The sequence below is a fragment of the Megalobrama amblycephala genome, linkage group LG7 (assembly GCF_018812025.1).
Source record: "Megalobrama amblycephala isolate DHTTF-2021 linkage group LG7, ASM1881202v1, whole genome shotgun sequence".
In the NCBI taxonomy this organism is placed as follows: domain Eukaryota; kingdom Metazoa; phylum Chordata; class Actinopteri; order Cypriniformes; family Xenocyprididae; genus Megalobrama; species Megalobrama amblycephala.
In genome coordinates this window covers 56,309,508-56,315,879 of record NC_063050.1, presented here as the reverse complement: position 1 = coordinate 56,315,879, position 6,372 = coordinate 56,309,508, and the positions used below count along the sequence as shown (strand labels likewise).

Below are 6,372 nucleotides of genomic sequence, written 5' to 3'. Positions count from 1 at the left end.
AAAGGAGATGTTTATATGAATATGCACGTTGCTCTTTATCATGCAATGAATTTGAATATACAGATTTTGCTAAACGTCATGAAAACATGAAAGTGAGTATATGATGACAGAGTTTAAATGTGTTTTACTTTGCAGATTCAAAACAACGGAATTCAGTTCATGCAAACCCTGGGAATCGAACCCATGACCGATGTGCTGTTTGAGCTACAGGAATACATATTGCTCTCAAATCCTATTCACATGTTATTCTGCATATTCAAACTGTATTCTTTTGTGTTCCAGGTAGGAAGGAACTGGCAGGACACATTCAGTTTCTGCCCATTAATGATGAACGAACATTCGCAGCCAAACAAAAACCCTCAGAAAACATGCAGTCTTTCAAGGACTAGAACGCTGACAAAAAAATGCTGAATTGATGCGCAAATAGAGTAAGACAAAGAGCAAATTGTTTTGATTTCATGCTTGTTTACAGGACAGATGATGGTTTTAGGGCCTTCGTTTGTCCATCGGACGTGCTCGGCATCCGTAACCCCACCGCCATCTGTCCGATCCCACGTTCCATCATGCATCAACATTAGCAGCATTTCATTAATTCCAAACAGCTTCTCTGCGTTTCATTGCTTTCAAAGAGAATTTCCAATAGCGCACGTCCAGAGGAAGATAATAATATTACAGCGCTTTAAAACTATTCAACGAGGTTAATCATCTGAAGCCTTTTGTTTTTAGATGTTTTGGAGAGCGATAATAACAATGCTGAATTTTGAATAAGCACATGGATATATATTTATTCTCTTTGTTTGGTCTAGTGTTAACTTCAGTGATGTAAAAACGCAAGGGATGCAATTATGGTATCGACAAAAAAACACAACAAAGGCATTAATAAGACATGATAAAACAATGATAAAATCACATGCAATTTACAAAAATGTAAATTTGAGCTCTTTGTTTGAAAACCTGCACTAAAGAAAATAGTATATTCATATTCAGTGAACTGCGAACAGGTGCGCGTGCCAGAAGGGAGCGCGAGATTCAGTGAACTGCGAACAGAAGGGAGCGCGAGTGCATTGAAATATTACGCGAAGGGGCTTGCATCACCAGTGCAGACCACCATCAGAAGCTGAAAGCACGCCTGGCCTCTGCAATTTACCTGACTGAATTTGGTGAGTGATGGCAGGGCTCGACAATAAGGACTGCCCGATGGCCTCGGGCCAGTGTGAACGACGCTCGGGCCAGTGCTGTAGTGTAGGGTGTGCGTTATATATCGTCTATAATATCGTAATTGTTGATTTAACGATCTGAAATGATCGAGTATGTCCCTCACTTTACAAAAACAAAACAAAAACACACCCATTAAGTGCACGCATGCACTACTTGACATAGTCCAGTAGGTAAGAGTAGTGTGTGCGCATATTAGTGTACGCTTTCACTGCGTGATTTAGTCTATTAAAATGCCCCCAAAATTCAAGATAAGGGGCAAAAATGCCCTTGTATATATTTCATATTTATATAATTTAACATCTAACGTTATTTTAACCAATATTGCACAAAGAGTGCCGTTTTTCTCCAAATATTAGCATGATTACAAATGTGATATTGATTTTATACAGCGTACAGTTTAATGAACAAGAACATAATATCAAGTGACTTACATTTTAGACACCAAATCATATGTTTCGCTGTATTTCGCCAACGAAAATAGTTCCAAAGTCCACAGAATTGTTTTACGTCTTTGAGCAACACTTCCTGAATGAATCAGCCGCTTGAATGAATCGGTTGAATCTGATTCGCTTATTAACAGTGATTCGCTGCCACCTACTGGCGGGTTTAATTTCACATTTAAAGTGTCTTCATTTTTTTTTTTTTTTTTAATAATTTCAAATAACAGTATTTAACCTTTTATATTTTGAACATTAAAACATTTTTATGCATCTGTAACTGCTCTTGATTAACTTTAATAAAGTTATCTATTCTATAGTTAAACATTAGATTACAATTTCTGTACCTGGAAATCTTCTGTTTAAACCTACATGAAAAACTTGAAAAGCACCATTTATTTAATTTATATGTTTGTTCTGTTGTATTTATTTGTGCTATTACTCGTAATTTGATTATTTGTTACTACTTACTGTTTGTCTAACAATATTTAAAATATTTAATCTAGTAGCTTTTGGTGTCATAACCTTATTTATTGAGGTTAAATGTAACAAAGACAATGAAAACAATAACTATGCTTACTTTATAGGCCCATTTTCTTGTCTTTTACTTTTAATTTTTTGTTGTGGGGCCCGGAAAATTTTGGCGGGGCAAGTGAAAATTTGAACCACTGGCCCAACTGGGCCTGCAGAAAAAAACCCTTAGCGTTGAGCCCTGGATGGTTTCAATAATTTTAATATTTTCTGGTATATCTAAGTTAAGTTACCCACGAGCTCTGTTGACATAGACTTAGCTAACGTTAGCTACAGCTTGATGAATGGAGTCATTAAACACAGCAGGAGAGAACGCAACGTTAGCCAGCTAGCTAAAGCTCCGGTGGAAAATTATTAGCTAACGCTACCGTTTTTGAGGAGGTAGATTTTGAGGTGAAAGGACTGACAAGGCAGAAGGTAAAGTGCTCCACCGTTCTATCGATAAGCAGACCTGCCAACCTGTACACAATTTGCGCAGCGGATACGCATTTTAACTTCAAAGTACATTGGTACGATTTGTCACTCTAAACTACGCAAAAACCTGGTGACGCCTCTGTGCACGCGCAGTCCTCAAATCAAGCAACAGCAAAAGAAGAAGAGTTCAACCAATCATAGCGCTAGGTTTTTCCCCCAAATAGCAAGTGGGGATGATTGACAGATGCATAAAGCCTATCATTAAAAAGAGACTGAAAATCGACACCAATAAAGATTCCCGCTCGACCCCCCTTCATAATACTTAGTAAGGAGGCCATAATAATTTTTGACTCATGGCTGAAGTTAAGTTTCTCCAGCTCTCCCCAGGTTGGCAAAAAAAGCATCTCAAAATGCATCAGATTGATGCTTTAAAATATGGAATATTTAAATTTTTCTTCCGGGGGAGCATGCCCCCGGGCCCCCCTAGAGGGGTAATATTCTTCTCACCTTTTTCACCCCTGACCCGTTTTCATGCCTGACAATAGTATTTTCTTGTAAAACACATTCCAATCATCTTTTATTTATTTACAATTTAGAGCAATAGTATTGAAATGAAACCTAATAAGTGACTGATGCACCTATGATGCCTTAGCATACTCCCTTGATAGGCAGCTCACTAGTAAACTTTGTAATGTAAAAACTTTGAATGGATGCTTTGCATCACAGGAATAAATTGCATTTTAAAAGTTATTTAAATAGAAATCAGTTATTTGAATTTGTAATAATGTTTCACTATTTTTACTGTATTTTTAACCAAATAAATGCAGCCTTGGTGAGCTGAAGAGGCTCAAAAACATTGAAAATAATAATAATCTTAATGAATAGATTTGTATTTAATACAGTAGTTAAAAACGCTAAAGAACAACTTTGGGACTCCGGACTCTCATCCATTCAAAGGCAAAGAAGGTTATTAAATATACGATGAAATATATAGACTAGCAAAAACCAGTAAAAATAGTGAAATATTATTACAATTTAAAACAACTGTTTTCTATGTAAATATATTTTAAACTGTAATTTATATCCAGTGATCAAAGCTGAATTTTCAGCATCATCACTCCAGTCTTCAGTGTCACATGATCTTTGAGAAATCATTCTGATATGCTGATTATTATCAATGTTGATCATATTTTTGTGTAAATTGATGCATTTTATTTTTCAGGATTCTTTGATGAACTTCAAAGCATTTATTTGAAATAGAATCTTTTGTAATATTATAAATGTCTTTACTGTCACTTTTGACAAATGTAATGCATCCCATGAATGAAAGTATAAATTTCCTTAATGCAAATTTTTACTCACCCTATACTTTTGAACAGCAGCGTAGGCAGTGTGAAACAAACTTGAAGTAGAGTTTGACATTAGCATGACACATTGCTCTAATAATCATGACATTTACACAGCACACAAATATTTGGAAGAATAGTCCATTTTAATTAATTTCCTAGGCAGCTGACAAAGTTTTTCAGCAGAGCTGGAGTCTGAAAGAGAAAGGGAATTCATGATTTAATTCATTGAGTTTGCAGCACTAGAATGTTCTGTTCTAGAATGTTCTTTCTAAAAAAAAAAAGTCTACTGCAGAAGCTCTTCCAGGTTTGTGAACTAGTCATGTGACTATCACTGAAAACTGAGACCCACAGCATTTGATCACTGGATTTACAGAAATCATTTCACTATTTAGAAGTGTTTTCTCAACATTTCAATTCTAATCAGCTCCTAATGAACACATTAATTATTATTTGAATTATCACTCAGTGAGTCATTAAACCTTGTATTACTGTCTCTGGAAGCCTTTTGTCTTTCAAACACATTCAAATGTACAAATTAATGTAATTTCATATTTACATTCAATGCAGGGATTCCTCAACTTTATTGTCAGCTGAACCTGAGATTTTAAGCTAATAATAAAATTCAATAGTCAATAATAACAATAAATCAAATTAAGTTCACGGTTCTCTGATGTCCGGTCACATGACATGCAGGTAAACAAATAAAAACAATTTTATCTGTTTATAGTAAGTGTTTTAGATTTTTTTTTTTTATATATATATATTTTGATTTATTTTGGGACGTAATGTAATATTTAATGCACTTCATGTTTTTATGCACTACATTTTTTTATTAATATGCTACAAGATTATCAAATCAACAATTCATAGTTTTCATATGAGGTCACACCCTTAAAGGCATGCCCAGCTGGAGGGCAAAACAAGATTTTTCTTCTGCTGCCTGCCAGTCATTTTTAACAGGTTTGCACTAAGTACTAATCTAGTAAAACGGTGAGATTAAAAGACCAAATTCAGTATACAGCTTATGGATAATGCACACTATATACAGGCAAGCAGATGAACCCTGAATATGAACGCAACACAAGTGTTTGTCCGTAGAAAACCATTATAAAGAAAATATTTAACACATTGTGTTTGTATTCTGGGCTCATCTGCTCGCCTGTATATAGTATCCTTCATCAATGAGCTGTATACTGAATTTGATCTTTTAATATCACTGATTTAGTGTTTTTCATGTTAAGTGTTTTAGAACAAACGTACACATTTTTTTGTTTTTCTTCTTTAGAGATGGAAAACTGACATGCCTGTTCAATGGATGTTTTACCCTCCAGGTCTCTGCGGCAGTCACATGACCGAAAACCATGAATAGTCATGTTGGAGCAACAGTTTGAAGAGAATTTCGGTAAGCAAGTTAATTAAACTGTTGACATGTTTATATCAGCTGCCTGATTATAACACACCTGTTTTAATGTTGCAGATATTTGAAGGAAACTATCAAACTGAAGTTTGCAAAATGGCACGGCAACATCAGGACTGAACACTTGAAATGCATTGGAAATGAAAGGAAGAAAAGGATACAAAATAGGTTTTCGGAGGTGAAAAAAGTTGTTTTTTTTCTTTTAAATGAGGTTTGGGATGATCAGCACGCTTCCAGGCACCAGGCTAATTTACTGCATAATCTCTTGGTGAAGGAAAGCAATCTCAAAACTCCAAAGTGTTTAGAAGCAGGGTTGCCAAGTTTTCACAACACAACCCGCCTAATTGCTACTCAAAACTAGCCCAGTCGTGTTTCATGGGGGGTTTCCTGGTAAAAATTCAAGTTTTTAGCAGGGTTCTCCTGGTAAAATTTGCATTACAAGGGCTAAATATCATGTTATTTGGGGTGGCTTCAACCGGCAGAGATGAAAAACAACCCACGGCAACAGTGATAAAGTAGCTCAATTCTGCTGGAAAACCGCGTACTTGGCAACACTGTTTAGAAGAGCTCTGCCCAAAACAGCAGAACAGCTTCACTGAAATACAAAGTCTGATAAAACTACCATCACTGTACTGTGAATCAATGATTTTCAGCTGCTTTTTACTGCATTTCTCGTACAATTATGTAACTCACGGTCAGCAATCATAGTACGATGCATCGTTGTAGAAACTAACTACCTAGTCTGGTAGTTCCCGAAACTGGTCGCATTTGATCCATGCTGGTTCCAAGTGTAGCCCATCTTGGTGATGTTGGCCCTAATGGTCGCCTGGTGTTTCATGGACGTCCACTTCTCCGTTTTTCTTGGTTGTTCCTCTTCAACGCCTGCCTGTTGATGTTGGTTGGTGGTTTATGAAGAGTGTGCCCTATCCAGCCTCATCTTCTCTTCCTGATTTCTGCAGGGAGTTGGTGAGTCCATTCCCAAAGGTTGGTTTGAAGAATCTCCAGA

General features: G+C 36.2%; 1 long non-coding RNA gene across 1 annotated transcript; it reads left to right on the top strand.

Annotated features, from left to right (window-relative positions):
- Positions 1 to 1,022: 1,022 nt before the first annotated feature.
- LOC125271490 lies at positions 1,023 to 6,020 on the top strand. The gene is made up of 3 exons (XR_007185651.1): positions 1,023 to 1,160; positions 5,281 to 5,351; positions 5,427 to 6,020. It is a non-coding gene; the product is annotated as an uncharacterized LOC125271490 (long non-coding RNA).
- The last annotated feature ends 352 nt before the right edge of the window (positions 6,021 to 6,372 follow it).